Below are 24,036 nucleotides of genomic sequence, written 5' to 3'. Positions count from 1 at the left end.
AAAGGAGACATACAGATGGCTAATAAACACATGAAAAGATGCTCAACATCATTCATTATCAGAGAAATGCAAATCAAACCCACAATGAGGTACCATTACACGCCAGTCAGAATGGCTACTATCCAAAAGTCTACAAGCAATAAATGCTGGAGGGGGTGTGGAGAAAAGGGAACCCTCTTACACTGTTGGTGGGAATACAAACTAGTGCAGCCACTATGGAGAACAGTGTGGAGATTCCTTAAAAAACTGGAAATAGAACTTCCATATGACCCAGCAATCCCACTGCTGGGCAAACACACTGAGGAAACCAGAATTGAAAGAGACACATGTACCCCAATGTTCATCACAGCACTTATTTATTATGTTTATAATAGCCAGGACATGGAAGCAACCTAGATGTCCATCAGCAGATGAATGGATAAGATAGCAGTGGTACATATATACAATGGAATATTACTCAGCCATTAAAAAGAATACATTTGAATCAGTTCTAATGAGGTGGATGAAACTGGAGCCTATTATACAGAGTGAAGTTAGTCAGAAAGAAAAACACCAATACAGTATACTAACACATATATATGGACTTTAGAAAGATGGTAATGATAACCCTGTATGCGAGAAAGCAAGAGAGACACAGATGTATTGAACAGTCTTTTGGACTCTGTGGGAGAGGGCAAGGGTGGGATGATATGGGAGAATGGCATTGAAACATGTAAATTATCATATGTGAAACAAATCATCAGTCTAGGTTCGATGCATGATACAGGATGCTCGGGGCTGGTGCACTGGGATGACCCAGAGGTATGGGATGGGGAGGGAGGTGGGAGGGGGGTTCCGGATGGGGAACACATGTACACCAAGTCAATGTATGGCAAAACCTATACAATGTTGTAAAGTAAAATAAATAAATTAATTAAAAAATATTAAGATAATTATCTAGTAAGCATTCCAAAATAATAATTGCTATGCTCAGTATTACTCCAGAAACTGATCTGTTTAAATTGACTAAACTCAGTGAGACAAAAATAACAAATGATCTTTCTTTCCCACTACTTTTTTTTGTTGAAAATTCCTGTGACAAGATCTTGGGATAGAGGCACTTGACTACTTTATAGGCATTCCCTGGTCTGGCCTCTTGGTCTCAAAAAGGCTGCCTGTGGCCAGATCCAGCACATAACACCGTGCTGTGGCCAGAACTCTTTTAAGCCTTGTCCTGCAGACAGGCTGCAGGAGACACTCTGGACTCCAACTTCTCCTCCCCAGCACACTGAGAGCCTTCGGATCACTGAAGACACACGTCAGCACCACTTGAGGTGTTCTGGGCTCAGAAGATGTTTGCATTCCGTGTGGTGTAGGCTCTATCAGTTTTAAAAGTCCACCATTTAAAGAAGCATCTTTACTGAAGCCACAGAAACGGAACTGGCATAGGGAGGTAGAGACAGAGGTAGAGTCAGAGAGACAGGGAGACATGGGCCTCTGTCAAAAAGAAGTAGATTGAAATGAACTTCTCCAGGAAGCCATGAAAATTTCTCTGGGACTATGCAACTCATAACTGATAGTGTGGTGTTTTTCAGTTACTCGGTCATGTCCTAATATCTTTGACCCCATGGCCTGCAGCATGTCCGGCTGCCCGATCCTTCACTGTCTCCCAGAATTCACTCAAACTCATGTCCATTGAGTTGCTGATGCCATCTGTGGGGAGAGAGCAAATTAGCCAAGATGGTGTGTTCAGGCTGTCTCACACCACGTTTTGTAAATAATGACTATGTAACAGCTGAGATCATTTATAGCACTGTGCATGTGCAACACAAGGTACTCGCTTCATCACTGGCTGTGTGCTATATGCATATGTGAGCTCCACCTAGAAAGTGGTGGTGTTACTGCTGCACCACAGCTGTGTCCATTGGGTCAGCCACAAGAGAAGAGAATATAATGTATCTATTGATGTGACTGCTGCATCAGCCAGGAGAGAAAGCTGTTATGGCCACTGTGCCAGCTAGGAGAGAGGCTATGTTGTGTTAGGTTATGCTATGGCTGCTGCTACGGCTGCTGCACCAGCCAGGAGATAATAAACAGATCTTGCAATTCCTACAGAACCTCTTAGCTTCTTCCAGCCTCTTAGCTCGCACCTTACCTACCTAGGGTTCAGCAAACAGTGTGCACAGTGAGATACAGCAAGACATCTGGTGCAGTGAACATGGTCAGCAACACAGCTGACATAGCCAGCAGGATGAACAGTGATACACCATCCAACCATCTTATCTTCTGTTGTCCGCTTCTTCTCTTGCCCTCAATCTTTCCTAGCATCAGGGTCTTTTCCAATGAGTTGGCTCTTTGCATCAGATGACCAAAGTATTTGATATAGAGTCCATTATTACACATACTCCATCTCCAAGTAACTGATATAGAGCCCGTTGTTATCTATTCTTAGTCTCCAGTCATTGGATTTGGAAACATCTAGGTGGAAGATGATGATAGGTGGCATGTCTGTTATCCTGATTCCATCAGTTATTCACTTGTTAGCAGTCTCTGCTCAAATTGGGTCAGCATGAGCTTGAAAGTAAGTCTCAGACCCACATAGTGCTTTCTACCAATGGACATTCCAGCACTTGTCTTTGTCCTAGTGATTTTTGACTTTGAATCTTTGGAACAGATGTCATGGGCTTCCTTGTTCCTAAGGCTCTACAATCTGGTGTCTGAGCAGGTTGAAGCGCTCAGGCAACAGCTTTATTGAACACTTTGCTTACATTTTCTAAGATGATTTTAGAAAAAGTTGTGTTTGGGTTGATGATAATCAAATTTACATATACACTTTATGGGGAAAAGACAAAAGGCCTCTATTTTCACAGAGTTTAGCACCAGGTATAGTAAGATGTTAGCTTGAATGACATGGTGGTAGTGGTGATGATAATAATGACATCCCTGTGGTTTGAAAAGAGAAACAGTTGACTCAATTTTGTTGAGTCATTATCACTTGTCACTTGAAACAAGATATTATATCGAAGTTTTACTATGAAACTAATAAGGAAGAACCTAAAGAACAGTTGCCCAGGAATACAGTTTGTTGTTGTTAGGATGGAAGAAATGGATAAAAATTTTGAAGGGGGGAAACATCTGGGCTCCAGTGGCCAATCGAACTTCTACCAACTTGTTTGTCTACATCAGTCTTCATCATTAATGTCACAATATTGACAGACCCAGTGGTTATACTGTAGGAACCACTTTTGGGATCTGTAAGAAATATGTTATTTCCCTATTCTTTGCCACAGGGCTTCCCAGGTGGCACAGTGGTAAAGAATCTGCCCGATACTGCAGAAGACATAAGGGATGCAGGTTTCGATTTCCAAGTTGATAAGATCCCCTGGAGAAGGAAATGGCTACCCAGTTCAGTATTCTTGCCTGGGAAATCCTATGGAAAGAGAAGCCTGATGGGCTACAGTTCATGGAGTTGCAAAGGGTCAGACATGACTGAGCACATACATGCACACATGCTATTCTTTGACAGAGTAGAAATTACACTGAATCATCCAGAAAACCTCTTTCAGATATTTACCTCTATCCTTATGTAATTTTTTCATGGGTAAACAAAAATACAGAGCAAAAAACCTTTATATTACAAATTTATTTTTAATTGTGGATTTTGAGATGAGTGTGTTATTATTTACTTAAAAGATTTGTCAATTTTTGCCAACTTTTCTGCATCTACTGAGATGATCATATGATTTAGTCTTCAATTTGTTGGTCTAGTGTATCACATTGATAGATTTGAAGGTGCTGAAAAATCCCTGCATTGCTAGGATAAATCCCACTTGACAATGGTATATGACCCTTTAATGTATTTTGTTGTATCTGTTTGCTGAGGATTTTTGCATCTATATTCATCAGTGATTTTGGCCTGTACTTTTCATTTTTATGCTACCATTGCCTGGTTTTGTTATCAGAGTGATGGTGGCTTCATAGAATGAATTTGGAAGTGTCCCTTTCTCTGAAAATTTTTGGAATGATTTCATAAATATAGGATTAATTTCCAAAATAAATAAGTGGCTCATTCAACTCAATATAAAAACAAACAAACAACCCAATCTAAAATGGGCAGGTCTAAATAGACGTTTCTCCAAAGAAGACATACAGATGGCCAACCAGCACTTGAAAAGATGCTCAACATTGCTAATTACCAGAAAAATGAAAATCAAAGCTGCAATGAGGTATCACCTCATCCTGGTCAGAATGCCCATCATCAAAAAGTCTACAGATAAATTCTGGAAAGGGCTTGGAGAAAGGGGAAGACTTCTGCACTATTGATGGGAATGTGAATAGGTGAAATCACTATGGAGAACAATATGAAGATTCCTTAAAAAAAAAACTAAAAAAGAGCTACCATATGATCCAGCAATACCCCTTCTGGCCATATATCCAAAAATGACAACTCTAATTCTAAGAGACATATGCACCCTAAACAGCAGCACTATTTAAAATGGTAACTTTTTTATATATGAAGCAACCTAAATGTGCACGGACAGATGAATGTGTAAAGAAGATGTGATGTAATGAAATATTGCTCAGTCCTAAAAGAGAATGAAATAGTGCCATTTGCAGCTACATGGATTTACCTAGAGATGACCATTCTATGTGAAGTAAGTCAGGGAAAGTAAAATATTATATATCACTTATATGTGGAGTATAAAAAATGTTACAAATGAACTTATTAATGAAGCAAAAATAGACTCACAGACAGAGAAAACTTATACTTACCAAAAAGGAAAGATGGGGAGAGAAAAATTAGGAGTTTCAGGTTAACATATATACACTAGTATATATAAAACAGATAAACAAGGACCTACTGTACAGCACAGAGAACTATATTCATTATCATACAATAAACTATAACAGAAAAAACCACTACAATATTGTAAAGTAATTAGCATCCAACTAATAAAAATAAAAGAAAAAAAATCTGAAAATAACATATATCTGAATCACATGCTGTATACCTAGAAATAATACAACATTGTAAATGAGCTACAGGTAAATTAAAAAAAAAAAAATAACTACAGATTTGATTACTTAAGTGCTTTGAAATAAGTTGATTAAGTACATTTATGTTAAACAAACAAACAAAACACAAACAAACAAAAGAAAACCTTAAGGAGTGGTTCAAATCAGAACCTTTTTAAAAAGATAAATGAGCAGTTTTCTGTCAAATCAGCATAACCCTATTGATCTGTCTGATCACACCATATTTATATGTTTTAGAAAAAAACCTGGAATACAATGGACAAGTACTCTTTTAGCCGTGATTTAGTTCACGTCTACACACTGGAGTCTTAAAATAGGGAAATCCTCTGCTACATTTCCTTGAAATTTTTGGCTAACGAAGATGATAGTTTTTTTTTTTCCTTTTTAAGTAAAAAAGCAGCAGACATTAGTATAAAGAAAACCTATAATCTCATATTTTGTGCTTAGATAATTTAAGAGGGTCACTTTATCACTTATAAATTTAGAAAACTTGTCTACTACAAATCAAATTTTGAACTCACATCCAATTTAAAGTTTTTATTCAATTCTTTTTATCCCAGACCTGACAAATAGCAAGGGAATGACTCTAGTAAAATTGAATATATTCTATGCAGTTGCCCTGCTCCTCTCCTTGTTTTTGTTTATCCTGCTTCAGGTCAGGCAGAAAGGGTGAGTGCTAGGAGAAAAGATCACACACACACACACACACACACACACACACACACTTATCCCAAGGGTATTCTTGTTCTTATATTTAATTTGGCTCAATTAAGAAAAGGCAGAGGAACCAGAGATCAAATTGGCAACATTTGTTGGGTCATCATAAAAGCAAGAGAGTTCCAGAAAAAAACATCTACTTTTGCTTATTGACTATGCCAAAGCCTTTGACAGTGTGAATTACAACAAACTGTGGAAAATTCTTAAAGACATAGGAATACCATACGACCTGACCTGCCTCCTGAGAAATCTGTATGCAGATCAAGAAGCAACAGTTAGAACTGGACATGGAACAACAGACTGGTTCCAAATCGGGAAAGGAGTACGTCAAGGCTGTATATTGTCACCCTGCTTATTTAACTTATATGCAGAGTACATCATGTGAAATGCCCAGCTGGGTGAAACACAAGCTGGAATCAAGAATCCTGGGAGAAATATCAATTACCTCAGATAAGCAGATGACACCACCCTTACGGCAGAAAGCAAAGAGGAACTGAAGAGTCTCTTGATTCAGAAAACTAAGATCATGGCATTTGGTCCCATCACTTTATGGAGATAGGGAAACAGTGGAAACAGTGACTGACTTTATTTTGGGGGGCTCCAAAATCACTGGAGATGGTGATTGCAGCCATGAAATGAAAAGACGCTTACTGGAAGGAAAGTTATGACCAACCTAGACAGCGTATTAAAAAGCAGAGATTATTTTGCTGACAAAGGTTCGTCTAGTCAAGGCTATGGTTTTTCCAGTAGTCATGTATGTATGTGACAGCTGGACTATAAAGAATGCTGAGTGCCAAAGAATTGATGCTTTTGGAACTGTGGTGTTGGAGAAGACTCTTGAGAGTCCCTTGAACTTCAAGGAGATCCATCCTAAGGGAGATCAGTCCTGGGTGTTCACTAGAAGGACTGATGTTGAAGCTGAAACACCAATGCTTTGGCCACCTGATGTGAAGAGCTGACTCATTTGAAAAGATCCTGATGCTGGGAAAGATTGAGGGCAGGAGAAGAAGGGGACAACAGAGGATGAGATGGTTGGATGACATCACCGACTCAATGGACATGGGTTTGGGTGGACTCCTGGAGTTGGTGACGGACAGGGAGGCCTGGCGTGCTGCTGTTCATGGGGTTGCAAAGAGTCAGACAGGACTGAGAGACTGAACTGAACTGATGAAACTGAAAGAGGAGAGTGAAAAATTTGACTTAAATCTCAACATTCAGAAAACTAACATCATGGCATCTGGTCCCATCACTTCATGGCAAATAGATGGAGAAACAATGGAAACAGTGAGAGATGTTATTTTTTTATTTTTTTTTTATTTTTAAATTTTTGGCTCCAAAATCACTGCAGATGGTGATCACAGCCATGAAATTAAAAGACACTTGCTCCTTGTAAGAAAAGCTATGACCAACCTAGATAGCATATGAAAGAGCAGAGATATTACCAACAAATGCCCATCTAGTCAAAGCTGTGGTTTTTCCAGTAGTCATGTATGGTTGTGAGACTTGGACTCTAAAGAAAGCTGAGTGTGCAAAAATTGATGCTTTTGAACTGTGGTATTGCAGAAGACTTTTGAGAGTCCCTTGGAGTGCAAGGAGATCTAACCAGTCCATCCTGAAGGAAATCAGTCCTGAATATTAATTGGAAGGACTGATGTTGAAGCTGAAACTCCAATACTTTGGCCACCTGATTTGAAGAACCGACTCATTGGTACAAAGACCCTGATACTGCGAAAAATTGAAGGGAGGAGGAGAAGGGGATGATGGAGGTCCAGATGGTTGCATGGCATCACCAATGCAAAGAAGATGAGTTTGTGTAGTCTCTGGGAGTTGGTGATGGACAGGAAAGCCTGGCGTGCTACAGTCCATGGGGTCGCACAGAGTTGGACATGACTGAGCGACTGAACTCAACTGAACTGAGGAGAGAACTGATAATCTTCTATATATTCCTTCAAAAAACACTCATCTCTAAGGAGTCTCTGGCATTCTCTTCTCTCCTAGGAGTAATAGTGGTACATGTTCCAAAATAATAATAATAATATTATGAGATAATAGAAAACATTTACTGTTAACACACATCCAGCTTTATAATAGTCATCATCATTGTAATTTTTATGTGGACTTCAATATTTCTTAGAAACAGCCATGCCAGAAACATATACAGTGTAGAAGATCTGGTGGAAATATACTTTTATTTTAATATAAAACTTAGAATTTTAGTCTTGGATGTCCTGGATGCTGGTAGCCCAAATCAAAGGGGGTTATCCCCACCCTAGAGAACAGAAAACTGCCAAATCTCAATAATGTGGTCTACCTGACAGTATTTTAGTTGTAATCAAGGTTTTCTTTTCTTGTATGTAGAAACAATGAGAGTAACATTGCTGTAAATAATATTTAAACTAGTTTTCTGATGAAAAATACCAGAATGTGTATAAATATGTGTACCACTTGATATATTTATGCATATGCTTGCAAAGCATATAACACAAGCAGTGAAGTCTAGATTTAATCTATCCTTCCCACTTGTTCTATTCTTGATACCTATAGCATTTATATGTGTAGACAGATTGATGAAGAGATTGTATAGATCATATGTAGGTTAAGTTAAGGGAGTGAAAGTGAAAGTTTCTCATTTGTGTCCACCTTTTTGTGATCCTGTGGACTGTAGCCCACCAGATTCCTCTGTCCATGGAATTCTCCAGGCAAGAATACTGGAGTGGGTAGCCATTCCCATCTCCAGGGGATCTTCCCAACCCAGGGATCTAACTTGGGTTTCCTGCATTGCAGGCAGATTCTTTACCATATGAGCTTCCAGAGAGGCCCAAGTTATGGAAACCAAGAGTTTAATAAGGAATTATTCTACCCTCAAATTGCTGACTTTCTAGGGTAGGTTAAAAACATTAGCATGATAACATATGGCATGCTCTTTATCACTTATATACATATTTTCTTCTTGCTGATTTATTTTATTTAGCCTATTATGAAAAAAATCAATGTTCTAGTTTATTTTCCCTGGATCTTATTCAAGCAATTACTATTTAATGAGTTCCTGCCATGTTCTCTATAGCAAAAAAAAAAAAAAATCTGTTATCAATTTACATAATGGTTGCAGCCCTGGAAAATTCAGTGTCTATTAAAACTGTACTGAAATGTCTTCCACTTACATGTAAAATATAAATTTTTTATACTGTTCTGTAAGGTGTCCTAGGTAGTTGGCAGGTATTTAAATATTATGTGGGACTTATAACAAATCTTTAATTTTGAGAAAGGTTCCATAGCTTGAAATTTTCTAGCTTCTTTCTACACAGTCAACTAAATCAACCCATGCCCCCCAAAAATATCCACACAAATTTCTGAAGTGTGTGTTATAAGGCAGTTTCCAGCTGAGGTCCACTGTGCTGTAGAATATCTACTCCTCTTCTAATCATGATGATTGTTTATGTTCTGTAGACACATTTTACTGGAAAATGTTCCTAATTAGAGCCTCAGGTCTGCTAATTCACATCAAGGTTTCACCATCAAAAGAAGGAAGCTGCCATTGGTGATATTAGACACCTCAGATAATCAGTGGTTTCTGGGCACCCAACCAAGTATAAGTTTAAAGATTTTTCACATTCAATCTTTCCCTCTGTATGTGTTCAATTCACTTTAAGTTTGAAACTGGGGATTATTTCAAAGTTTGAGGTGAAATCAAATATAGGTTACTTTCAGGAGAAACTTTATTTTTGTAAATAATGCATAAGCTTTATTTATTCTCCGTGCATGCTCACTCCATACACACACCAACATCCTTCACCACAGAAGTAAATTAAAGCGCCTCTAATTTTCTAAGAATGTGTAAGACAACATTGTCTCTTATTATCAGAAACCAGTATTATTGCAGGGTGCTGGGGTAGATCGGATTTAGCAAACACTCTCTTCCAACAGCACAATAGAAGATTCTACACATGGACATCACCAGATGGTCAACACTGAAATCAGATTGATTATATTCTTTGTAGCCAAAGATGGAGAAGCTCTATACAGTCAGCAAAAAGAAGACCAGGAGCTGACTGTGGCTCAGATCATGAACTCCTTATTGCCAAATTCAGACTTAAACTGAAGAAAGTAGGGAAAACCACTAGACCATTCAGGTATGACCTAAATCAAATCCCTTATGACTATACAGTGGAAGTGAGAAATAGATTTAGGGGACTAGATCTGATAGACAGAGTGCCTGATGAACTATGGATGGAGGCTCATGATATTGTACAGGAGACAGGGATCAAGACCATCCCCGTGGAAAAGGAACACAAAAAGTCAAAATGGTTGTCTGAGGTGGCCTTATAGATAGCTGTGAAAAGAAGAGAAGCGAAAAGGAAAGGAGAAAAGGAAAGATATTTGCATTTGATTGCAGAGTTCCAAAGAATAGCCAGGAGAGATAAGAAAGCCTTCCTGAACGATCAATGCAAAGAAATAAAGGAAAACAACAGAATGGGAAAGACTAGAGATCTCTTCAAGAAAAACAAAGATATTAATGGAACATTTCATGCAAAGATGGGTTCGATAAAGGACAGAAATAGTATGGACCTAATGGAAGCAGAAGATATTAAGAAGAGGTGGCAAGAATACACAGAAGAACTGTACAAAAAAGATCTTCAAGACCCAGATAATCACAATGGTGTGATCATTCACCTAGAGCCAGACATCCTGGAATGTGAAGTCAAGTGGGCCTTAGAAAGCATCACTACATACAAAGCGAGTGGAGGTGATGGAATTCCAGTTGAGCTATTTCAAATCCTGAAAGAGGATGCTGTGAACGTGCTGTTCTCAATATGCCAGCAAATTTGGAAAACTCAGCAGTGGCCACAGGACTGGAAAAAGTCAGTTTTCATTCCAATCCCAAAGAAAGGCAATGCCAAAGAATGCTCAAACTACCGCACAATTGCACTCATCTCACACCCTAGTGAAGTAATGCTCAAATCTCTCCAAGCTAGGCTTCAGCAATACGTGGACTGTGAACTTACAAATGTTCAAGCTGGTTTTAGAAAAGGCAGAGGAACCAGAGATCAAATTGCCAATATCTGCTTGATCATTGAAAAAGCAAGAGAGTTCCAGAAAAATATCTATTTCTGCTTCATTGACTATGCCAAAGCCTTTGACTGTGTGGATCACAATAAACTCTGGACAATTCTGAAAGAGATGGGAATACCAGACCACCAGACCTGCCTGTTCACAAACATATATGCAGGTCAGGAATCAACAGTTAGAACTGGACATGGAACAACAGACTGGTTCCAAATAGGAAAAGGAGTACATCAAGACTGTATATTGTCACCCTGCTTATTTAACTTATATGTAAAGTATATCATGAGAAATGCTGGGCTGGAAGAATCACAAGCTGGAATCAAGATTGCCAGGAGAAATATCAATAACCTCATATATGCAGATGATACCACCCTTATGGCAGAAAGTGAAAAGGAACTACAAAACCTCTTGATGAAAGTGAAAGAAGAGAGTGAAAAAGTTGGCTTAAAGCTCAACATTCAGAAAACCAAGATCATGGCATCTGGTCCCATCACTTCATGGGAAACAGATGGGGAGACAGTGGAAACAGTGTCAGACTTTATTTTTTTGGGCTCTGAAATCACTGCAGATGGTGATTGCAGCTATGAAATTAAAAGAAGCTTACTCCTTGGAAGATAAGTTATGACCAACCTAGATAGCATATTAAAAAGCAGAGACATTACTTTGCCAACAATGGTCCATCTGGTCAAGGCTATGGTTTTTCCAGTGGTCATGGATGGATGTGAGAGTTGGACTGTGAAGAAAGCTGAGCACCAAAAAAATGATGCTTTTGAACTGTGGTGTTGGAGAAGACTATCGAGAGTCCCTTGGACTGCAAGGAGATCAATCCAGTCTGTCCTAAAGGAGATCAGTCCTGGGTGTTCATTGAAGGACTGATGCTGAAGCTGAAACTCCAATACTTTGGCCACTTCATGCGAAGAGTTGACTCATTGGAAAAGATCACGATGCTGGGAGGGATTGGGGGCAGGAGGAGAAGGGTCGACAGAGGATAAGATGACTGTAAGGCATCACTGACTCGATGGACATGAGTTTGAGTAAACTCTGGGAGTTGATGATAGACAGGAAGGCCTGACATGCTGTGATTCATGGGGTCGCAAAGAGTCAGACACAACTGAGCAACTGAACTGGACTGAACTGAACTGAACTGACACTTGTATATATAATTAAAATATCAACATAGAAGAAATTAGGATTACATCAAAATTTCTCTAACTACTTGGTATGACATTAATAGTTCTGTGAAATGTCTTCATCTTTTCAAAAGATAATCAGAGCACTATGACATGGTTTTACTCTAAAAATTTAGAATATATTTACGATTACACATACAGTGAATTTTTATACCACTGGAGATTCACATCCATAATTTCACGGTTCTTAGTAATTTAGCATGTTTGAAATTAAACATATTTTCATAAACTAGAAGATTATAAAATACAGGTTAGGTCATATGTCATTAATATTTTACTTCACCTATAGATGAAGATGTTTAGAGGTCAAACGTAATTTCTAAACAGGATTGACTCATCCCCAACATATAACTTGTTAATAACGGAAATTAAAGGTCATGATTTTCTAAAAGAAGATTTTTTTTTTTTGTAGAACTGAAAACTGAAATTGATTTACTGTATCTTGCTTTTTCTTTGTTATTCTGCTGAAAAAATAATATATTGGTTCAAGGCATATTTCCATGAAATTAGTTTCATGAAAGAATGCAAGTGAAGTTGCTCAGTCATGTCCAGCTCTTTGTGACCCCATGGACTGTGGCTTACCAGGCTCCTCTGTCCATGGAATTCTCCCAGCAAGAATACTGGAGTGAGTTTCCCTTTCCTTCTCCAGGCGATCTTCCTGACCCAGGGATCAAACCCGGGTCTCCTGCACTGCAGACAGACTGTTTACTGTCTGAGTCACCAGGGAAGCCCCTGAAAGAAAGCAAAGTTATATTCTAAATAAATAAGACAATTGTACAACTATTGTATTCTGCTAGTAAACTACTTCACCGATTCTTAGTATGCTTGGTAAGTCTTTATTAAATTGAGTAGAGATGTGGAACAAAATTTGGTTTATGCTCAGAAAAACTTTGTTTTTTTATAAAAATCATTTTATATCTTTGCAAATATTTGACTTACAGTAATGAACATAGTATGTTGGATTTACATTTAATATGATTACTTTGAGGTGAAATAGCATGCTAAACATCTAATGTAAACATAATAAAACAAAATAGTAAAACTATTTATGTAATTGCTGATTTTTAAACTGAAATCCACTTAAAATCAATAATACATAATCAAAATTACCCCAATAATTCTGGAAATATAATAATGCCTGAGGTTACTTATTTTCCTAAAATCATTACATTGCACCTATAGTGAACTTATGTTGTAGCAAATTGCAAAATGTTTTTCTTTTCTAATTTCTGTTTCCATTCATTTTACTTAGAAAGATCAAAATATTTCATCACTTGAGAGGTCAGTGTCTCTCTTCTAATGGTGCTTATTAACATTTTGTATAACACAGTAGCTGAAAATGCAAGAGAATTTAAATCTCAACTCCAGCTGGGGAACCTGAGCAAGTTATTTAAACTCTGTGGGGTTCTGTTTTATCCACTGCTGTCATGGATGTGGGTTTTATCAATGAATATCAAAAATATATCTTGTGCTTAAGACACTAGAGAAATTACTAAATTCTGTTGAAATTACCAAAAGAAAAAAAGTAGAAAAATGTGGAAAACTGGCACCAAATAGACCAAAAAAAGAACATTTGCTTTTAGTATAGGGCTAAAGTAGAGTGTCATCATTTTCAGCCTTGGCTAGGAAGGTGTGCTTAGGGAAGCTCAGAGATTTTGCCCCTTTGTGCATGTCCATGAATAAACATGGAAACAATCCAAGTGTTGATTTGGTTTTACAACTAAATTTTAGCAAATAGATGAATTTGCAAAAAGGTAATCTGCAAATAATGAAGATCCATTATTATTCTGTAGGAACATAAAGCTTAATACATATACAAGTCTAAGTAACCCTAATCTAAATAATAAGAAATCATAAAAATAATTAGAAATATTGCTCTTAGTATTATTTCATCTACTATCTACATTTATTAATTTTCTAGCTGATGGCTCAATTCAGTTAAGTTCAATCACTCAGTTGTGTCCAACACTTTGCTACCCCATAGACTACAGCAGACCAGGCCTCCCAGTCCATCACCAATTCCCAGAGTTTACTCAAACTAATGCCCATTGAATCGGTGATGCCATCCAACCATCTCATCTTCTGTTGTCCCCTTCATCTCCTGCCTTCAATATTTTCCAGCATCGAGGTCTTTTCAGATTAGTCAGCTCTTTGCATCAGGTGGCCAAAGTATTGGAGTTTCAGCTTCAACATCAGTCCTTCCAATGAATATTCAGGACTGATGTCCTTTAAGATGGCCTGGTTGGATCTCCTTGCAGTCCAGGAGACTCTCAAGAGTCTTCTTCAACACCACAGTTCAAAAGCATCAATTATTCAGTGCTCAGCTTTCTTTATAGTCTAACTCTCACATCTGTACATGACTACTGGAAAAACCATAGCTTTGACTAGATGGACTTTTGTTGGCAAACTAATGTCTCTGCTTTTTAATATGCTGTCTAGGTTGGTCATAACTTTCCTTCCAAAGAATAAGTGTCTTTTAACTTCATGGCTGCAGTCACCATCTGCAGTGATTTTGGAGCCCCAAAAAATAAAGTCTGCCACAGTTTCTGCATCTATTTATCATGAAGTGATGGGACCAAATGCCACGATCTTAGTTTTCTGAATGTTGAGCTTTAAGCCAACTCTTTCACTCTCCTCTTTCACTTTCATTTTGATCATAATAAACTGGAAACTGCTGAAAGAGATGGGAATACCAGACCATCTGACCTGCCTCTTGAGAAACCTGTATGCAGGTCAGGAAGCAGTAGTTAGAACTGGACATGGAACAACAGACTGGTTCCAATTAGGAAAAGGAGTATGACAAGGCTGTATATTGTCAGCCTGCTTATTTAATTTATATGCAGAGTACATCATGAGAAAAGCCAGGCTGGGTGAAGCACAAGCTATAATCAAGACTGTTGGGAGAAATATCAATTACTTTAGATATGCAGATGCACCACCCTTATGGCAGAAAGTGAAGAAGAACTAAAGAGCCTCTTGATGAAAGTGAAAGAGGAGAGTGAAAGAGTTGGCTTAAATCTCAACATTCAGAAAAATAGTTGATGGTAGTAAGTCCCATTTCTGAGATTTAGTTCTGTACAGACTCCACTGTTCTGGAGGCAAAATTCATTGAAAATAGTACTACATTTATGTCTTTTAACTGAAGGTGCAATGAAGAATATTATAATCTTCACTAGCTGCTGGTGCTGCTTAGTTGCTTCAGTCACGTCCAACTCAGCATGACCCTATGGACTGTTGCACACCAGGCTCCTCTGTACATGGGATTCTCTAGGCAAGAGTACTAGAGTGGGTTGCCATGCCCTCCTCCAGGCGATCTTTCCACACAACCCCCCCTCGAAATCAAACCTGGTATCCTGCATTACAGGGAGATTCTTTACCACTGAGCCACCAGGGAAGCCCCAGTCTTCACTAGAGGGCCCCTTAAACCATTTTATATACCCATTTGAATACAGACTTCCAAAGAATAGCAAGGAGAGATAAGAAAGCTTTGCTTGTAATGGTACCTCATTGTGGTTTTGATTTGCGTTTCTCTAATAATGAGTGATGTTGAGCATCTTTTCATGTGTTTGTTAGCCATCTGTATGTCTTCTTTGGAGAAATGTCTGTTTAGTTCTTTGGCCCATTTTTTGATTGGGTCATTTATTTTTCTGGAATTGAGCTGCAGGAGTTGCTTGTATATTTTTGAGATTAATCCTTTGTCTGTTGCTTCATTTGCTATTATTTTCTCCCAATCTGAGGGCTGTCTTTTCACCTTACTTATAGTTTCCTTTGTAGTGCAAAAGCTTTTAAGTTTCATTAGGTCCCATTTGTTTAGTTTTGCTTTTATTTCCAATATTCTGGGAGGTGGGTCATAGAGGATCTTGCTTTGATTTATGTCGGAGAGTGTTTTGCCTATGTTCTCCTCTAGGAGTTTTATAGTTTCTGGTCTTACATTTAGATCTTTAATCCATTTTGAGTTTATTTTTGTGTATGGTGTTAGAAAGTGTTCTAGTTTCATTCTTTTCCAAGTGGTTGACCAGTTTTCCCAGCACCACTTGTTAAAGAGGTTGTCTTTTTTCCATTGTATATCCTTGCCTCCTTTGTCAAAGATAAGGTGTCCATAGGTTCGTGGATTTATCTCTGGGCTTTCTATTCTGTTCCATTGATCTATATTTCTGTCTTTGTGCCAGTACCATACTGTCTTGATGACTGTGGCTTTGTAGTAGAGTCTGAAGTCAGGCAGGTTGATTCCTCCAGCTCCATTCTTCTTTCTCAAGATTACTTTGGCTATTCGAGATTTTTTGTATTTCCATACAAATTGTGAAATTCTTTGGTCTAGTTCTGTGAAAAATACCGTTGGTAGCTTGATAGGGATTGCATTGAATCTATAGACTGCTTTGGGTAGAATAGCCATTTTGACAATATTAATTCTTCCAATCCATGAACACGGTATGTTTCTCCATCTGTTTGTGTCCTCTTTGATTTCTTTCATCAGTGTTTTATAGTTTTCTATGTATAGGTGCTTTGTTTCTTTAGGTAGATATACTGCTATCCAAAAGTCTACAAGCAATAAATGCTGGAGAGGGTGTGGAGAAAAGGGAACCCTCTTACACTGTTGGTGGGAATGCAAACTAGTACAGCCGCTATGGAAAACAGTGTGGAGATTCCTTAAAAAACTGGAAATAGAACTGCCATATGACCCAGCAATCCCACTTCTGGGCATACACACTGAGGAAACCAGATCTGAAAGAGACACGTGCACCCCAATGTTCATCGCAGCACTGTTTATAATAGCCAGGACATGGAAGCAACCTAGATGCCCATCAGCAGATGAATGGATAAGGAAGCTGTGGTACATATACACCATGGAATATTACTCAGCCATTAAAAAGAGTTCATTTGAACCAGTCCGAATGAGATGGATGAAGCTGGAGCCCATTATACAGAGTGAAGTAAGCCAGAAAGATAAAGAACATTACAGCATACTGACACATGTATATGGAATTTAGAAAGGTGATAACGATAACCCTATATGCAGAACAGAAAAAGAGACACAGAAATACAGAACAGACTTTTGAACTTTGTGGGAGAATGTGAGGATGGGATATTTCAAAAGAACAGCATGTATACTATCTATGGTGAAACAGATCACCAGCCCAGGTGGGATGCACGAGACAAGTGCTCCGGCCTGGTGCACTGGGAAGACCCAGAGGAATCGGGTGGAGAGGGAGGTGGGAGAGGGGATCGGGATTGGGAATACATGTAAATCCATGGCTGATTCATATCAATGTATGACAAAACCCACTGGGAAAAAAAAAATAATAATAAGAAAAAAAAAAGAAAAAAAAATCCAAAAAAAATAAAAAAATAAAAAAAAAGAATATATACATAAATATATGTATGTGTGAATATATTCATGTATAAATATATATATGTTTGTATATGAATATATATATGTATTAATAGACATCATTTTGAATTCACTTGAACATATACATATTCAATTATATTCATATAATAATAAGTAAATTCAAATATATATTGATTTGAATTAAAAAAAAAAAAATGAAAGCTTTGCTTAGGGATCATTGCAAAGAAGTAGAGGAAAGCAATAGAATGGGAAAGACTAGAGAGTGCTTCAAAGAAATTAGAGATACCTAGGGAATATTTCATGAAATGATTGGCTCAGAAGGGACAGAAATGGTATTGACATAACGGAAGCAGAAGTTATTAAGAAGTGGCAAGAATCCACAGAGGAACTATACAAAAAAGATCTTCAAAACCCAAATAGACATGATGGTATGATCGCTCACCTAGAGCCAGACATCCTGGAATGCATAGTCAAGTGGACCTTAGAAAGCATCATTATGAACAAAGCTAGTGGAGGAACGAAGCTCAACTTTCATTCAGTTGAGCTATTTCAAATCCTAAAAGATGATGCTGTTAAAGTGCTGCACTCAATATGCTAGCAAATTTGGAAAACTCAGCAGTGGTCACGGGGCTGGAAAAGGTCAGTTTTCATTCCAATCCCAAAGAAAGGCAATGCCAAAGAATACTCAAACTACTGCACAATTGCACTCATCTCACACGTTAGCAAAGTAATGCTCTAAATTCTCCAAGTCAGGCTTCAACAGTACCTGAGCCATGAATTTCCAGATGTTCAAGCTGGATTTAGAAAACGCAGAGAAACCAGAGATCAAATTGCCAACATCTGCTGGATCATCGAAAAAGCAAGAGAGTTCCAGAAAAACATCCATTTCTGCTTAATTGTCTATGCCAAAGTGTTTGACTTTGTAGATCATACAACAAAGTGTGAAAGATTCTGAAAGAGATGGGAATACCAAGTCACCTGACCTACCTCTTGAGAAATCTGTATGCAGGTCAGGAAGCAACAGTTAGAACTGGACATGGAACAATAGACTGGTTCCAAATTGGGGAAGGAGTACATCAAGGCTGTATATTGTCACCCTACTAATTTAATTTATATGTAGTGTACATCATGAGAAATGCTGGGCTGGGTGAAGCACAAGCTGGAATCAAGATTGCCGGGAGAAATATCAATAAGCTCAGATGTGCAGATGATACCACCCTTATGGCAGAAAGTGAACAAGAACTAAAGAGCCCCTTGATGAAAGTGAAAGAAGAGAGTGAAAGAGTTGGCTAAAAGCTCAACATTCAAAAAGCTAAGATCATGGCATTTGGTCCCATCACCTCATGGGAAATAGATGGTGAAACAGTGGAAACAGTGAGAAACTTTATTTTTTTGAGCTCCAGAATCACTGAAGATGGTGACTGCAGCCATGAAATTAAAGACACTTTCCCCTTGGAAAAAAATGTTATCACCAACCTAGATAGCATATTAAAAAGCAGAGACATTAGTTTGCCAATAATGTTCCATGTAGTCAAGGCTATGGTTTTTCCAGTAGTCACGTACGGATGCGAGAGTTGGATTATAAAGAAAGCTTAGCACTGAAACATAGATGCCTTTGAGCTGTGATGTTGGAGAAGATTCTTGAGAGTCACTTGGACTGCAAGGAAATCCAACCAGTCTATCCTAAAGGAAATCAGTCCTGAATATTCATTGGAAGGACTGATGTTGAAGCTGAAACTCTAATACTTTGGCCACCTGATGCGAAGAACTGACTCATTAGAAAAGACCCTGATGGTGGGAAAGATTGAAGGCAGGAGGAGAAGGGGATGACCCAGGATGAGATGGTTGGATGGCATCTCATCGGACATTGGATCGGACGATCCAACGGACACGAGTTTGAGTAAACTCCGGGAATTAGTGATGGACAGGAAGGCCTGGGGTGCTGCAGTACATGGAGTTGCAAAGAGTTGGACATGACTGAGCGACTGAACTGAACTGAACTGAGATAAGCCATTATAAATTGGCCATAGTTTCTCTGAGGCTTTGGAAAAAGTTAATGTTGATATTGCCTCTTTATGAGGATATTTTGCATTTCTTGCAAGCTGAGCATAACCAGACCTATGAGACCACAGAATCTTTTTCTCCTTCAAGTATGGGGTGTTACTTCAACAAAAACAGTTCATTTTCTTAGTTTTTTTACTGAATAATTAACACATCTGTTTTTTCTATTTATTTTGATGAAGAAAACACATTCACTGGGAAGACCGAGAGGGATCGGGTAGAGAGGGAGGTGGGAGAGGGGATCAGGATGGGGAATACATGTAAATCCATGGCTGATTCATGTCAATGTATGACAAAAACCACTACAATGTTGTAAAGTAATTAGCCTCCAACTAATTAAAATAAATTTAAAAAAAAAAACACATTCAAAAATAAGACAGCACCTAATATTTGTAGTTGGAAAAAATAGTGGAATCTTCAACGAAATTATTAATATGGGGTTTTGTAATGAGACTTTAAAAGTGTGACATAATCCACAGGAAGAAACAATGATGTCTAATTTTTGAAAGACTTTATTAAGAGAAAGATGTAGGACACATGGGTTTGATCTCCTTCAAGAGGAAATGGCAACCCACTCCAGTATTCTTGCCTGGAAAATTCCATGGACTGAGGAGTCTGGCAGTCTGCAGTTCATGGGCTCGCAAAAATTATGCCACTGAGTGACTGAGCACAGGGCAAATTGAAAAAGAAAAAATGAAAAGATGCACCCCAGGAAAAAATAGCTGCAAGGTGCCCATTTGTTAAAGGCATTCAGTTCAGTTAAGTCGTTCAGTCATGTCCAACTCTTTGCAATCCCACGAACTGCAGCATGCCAGGCTTCCCTGTCCATCACCAACTCCCAGAGACTACTCAAACTCATGCCCATTGAGGCGGTGATGCTATCCAGCCATTTCATGTGTGTCATTCCCCTTTCCTCCTGCCTTCAATCTTTCCCAGCATCAGGGTCTTTTCAAATGAGTCAACTCTTCACATCAGGTGGCCAAACTATTGGAGCTTCAGCTTCAGCATTAGTCCTTCCAATGAATATTCAGTACTGACTTCCTTCAGGATGGACTGCTTTCATCTCCTTTCAGTCCAAGGGAGTCTCAAGAGTCTTCTTCAACACCAGTCCAAAAGCATGTACTCTCTGTCACCTTTCTTTATAGTCCAACTCTCTCATCCATACATGACTACTGGAAAAGCCATAACTTTGACTATATAGACGTTTGTTGGCAAAGTTTGATAAATGGGTAGTATCCAAAGTATTCACCAGCACCACCAGTGGCCAGGGCACTGAGGTGATGGGTGTAATGGAGCTGGGAATGTTGATGGCTGACAGTGCAGGTAGTGGCTGCTGGGGATTTCAAGAGGCTTGCTGAGGCCAATCTTCTCTTTGGTACCTTCAGCCAGCAACGGGCTTGTGGCCTTGTGAATAGCCTCAGACAGTTCCACGGCTGATACTGGCCTGGTTAGATTGCTGGATCCAGGCTGTACTGACTGAATGGTCATGTGGAATCTGAATTTTTCCCTTGCTGCACTTCCTCCTCTACACAAAGATGCTCAGAAAACTGTCTCAAGTTCCTCTCAATTTCCAGACCTGGTTCTCAGACTTCATCACTCTGCTTGTCAAGAAAGGGACAGTCTGGCTGCTGCAGCCAGCAGGGATGTGGAGTCCAGTGAGCATGGGTTTTTGCAATTTGCTGCTAGAAGCTTCTCCATCATGATGGGGACACATCATGCTCATCTGGAGCAGAAGCTGGAGGCAAGTGCTTGGAAACCTTTCATTTTTTGATATTAAAATGGCTCTATATGCATGGGGGGCTATTCTTTTTAGTGTATGTAGTTTGTTTTAAATATTCCTCTCAAGGCTGCTTTAACCTTATCTCTGCCTTATGTCAAATGGCAGACGAAATACTTTGCCTGTTATTCCAAAGTATTTCATATGTGCTTATTTGTGTCTGACTCTTTGTGATTCCAAGGACTGTAGTCTACCAGGCTCTGCCCGTGGGATTCTCCAGGCAAGAATACTGGAGTGGATAGCCTTTCCTTCTTCAGGGGATTTTCCTGGCCCAGGGATCGAACCTGGGTCTCCTGCATTGCAGGTGGACTCTTTACTGTCTGAGCCACCAGAGAAGCCCCTAAACTACTTCCCTAAATATTTTTTCTTTGTCTTGTGAATGAATTAGACCTGTTGTTTAGTGTTTTGAGATTTCCTTATTATCTTACTGTTTCTTAATAATTTAATTGCACTGTGGATAGAGAACACATTTTGTATGATTTCAATTCTTATAAATTTTTTGAGGTTGTTTTATGGTCCAGGATGCAGTGTGTCATATTTTAAATTTGTCAATACTTGAATACATCTTTTCCTTTTCATGGGGTGGGGGTGGGGGGGGGGTTCTGTGAATTTTGATTGGATCCTGGTGATGAAATGTGTCCTTGAGATCTTCTATATAATTACTGAATCTCTCTCTAGCTCTCCTATCAATGGTTTTGAAAGGACATAAAAATCTTTAACTTTAACCAAATATGAACATCTGTATTTCTCCTTTCAGTTCAATCAGATTTTTTTGCATAGATTTCATCTCTATGACTGAGTCCATGCCCATATAAGATTTCCCCATTTTTCTGATGGATTGACACTTTTTACATGATGTAATCTCTCTCCCCACCCAGTGACTTTCTTTGCTCTGAAGCCAAATTTATTTGCTATTAAGATAACCACTTTGGCTTTCCTGTTATTAATATTTGCATAATATTTTTTCCTTATTTTACTTCAACCTATGCAATTATATTTGAAGAGAGTTTCTTGCCATCAGCATATTTTTGGGTCATATTTTATGATCCATCTTATCAATGATTGTCTTCTAGCTATACAGCTGATACAACCAGGCCATTTTACATTTGATGTTATTATTGATATATTAGGACTTAAGTCTGCGTTATTTGTATACCTGTATACATATTGTTCCTTCTGTTATTCCTCTCTAGGCTTTCTTTTTCCTATCTTTGAGTTACTTACTTGAACCATATTTTTAAGAATTCTATTTTTATTTATCTATAGTGTTTATCAAGGGCTTCCCTGGTAGCTTAGCTTGTAAAGGATATGCCTGCAATGATGAAAACCCCGGTTGTATTCCGGGGTTGGGAAGATCCTTTACAAGAGGGTATGGCAACCCACTCCAGTATTCTTACCTGGAGAATCCCCATGGACAGAAGAGCCTGGTGGACTACAGTCCATGGGTTCACAAAGAGTCAGACATGACTGAATGACTAAGCACAACACACACATAGTGTTTCTGAGGGTTTTTATTTGTACAACTTTTTAATGACTGCTTTTCTTGGACTACATTCAAGATTTTTCTTTCTTTTTAGTTTTCAGAAGCTTAATTATAAAGGATCTTGTTATGTATGTCTTTAGGTTTTGTCTGTTTGGAGTTCACTCAACTTGTAGGTTTATAGGTTTTTTGGTTGTTTTTTGCTTGTTTGTTTTCCAAATTGAAACGTTTCAACCATTATTATTTGCAATGTTTTTAAAGTATATACTGTGTATATACTGTGTATATACCCTCCTTTTCTTAATTAATCATCCTAAATGTTTCCTGTGCATTTATATAGAACCACATCAGGCAGTATTATAATTTTAACTTCAAGAACCAAAAGTAATGTAGAAGACTCATGAGAAAGGTATCTGTTGTATTCATTACTCTCTTGCTAATTGTTCTCTTTCTCTTTTCCTGATATTCCAGTTTCTGTCATTCTTTTTCTATTTAGAAAACTTCCTGCCATTCCTTTAGGGTAAGTCTGTTGGTAACAAATTCTCTTAGTTTTTCTTCATCTGAAAATATCTTGATTTCCCCTTTATGCCCAAAGTGTGTTTTCACTGTGTATGGGATTTTGTTGATAGTTCTGTTCTTTCAGCACATAAAAAAAAAGAAAAAAAAAAAAAAAACTTTCTTCTGGCCTTCATCATTGCTGATGAGAAATCTACTGTTTTCAAGTTTAATTCCCATGTAGGTAAAATGTCATTTTTCTTTGACTACATTCAAGATTTTTCTTTCTTTTTAGTTTTCAGAGCTTAATTATAAAGGATTCTGTTATGTATGTCTTTAGGTGTTTTCTGTTTGGAGTTCACTCAACTTAAACTTGTAGGTTTAGAGGTTTTGTTTTTTTTGTTTTTTTTTTGTTTTTTTTCCAAATTGGAATGTTTTTGACCATTACTATTTGCAATGCTTTTTAAATATCACCTTTTTCTCCTTTTCTTACAGGTCTCTAAAAGTCTGACAGGTCACTGATGTCCTTTTCTATTATTTTTTACTGTTTAAATTGGGTAATTTCTATTGCTATTTGCTAACTTCCAATCACCTTTTCTTTCTGTTCTCTTGAGCCCATCAAATGAAATTTTTATTTCTGATATGGTGTTTTTCAATTCTAACAGTGTATTTTGTTATTTTATATATTCTCTTATATACTAGTACTTTCTTATTTTTACAGGGGTTCTTTTATTCCCCTTTATTTCAAGCATGTTTGTAATTACTCCTTGAACAATTTTTGTGATGACTACTTTAAAATTTTTGTGAAACAATTCAGTATCCCTTTCTTCTTGGAGTTGGCATCTATGATTGAGTCATATGATTCAGTTTGTGATCCTCCTGGTTC

The sequence above is a fragment of the Dama dama genome, chromosome 14 (assembly GCF_033118175.1).
Source record: "Dama dama isolate Ldn47 chromosome 14, ASM3311817v1, whole genome shotgun sequence".
NCBI classification, from domain to species: Eukaryota; Metazoa; Chordata; class Mammalia; order Artiodactyla; family Cervidae; genus Dama; species Dama dama.
This window is presented reverse-complemented; position numbering follows the sequence as displayed.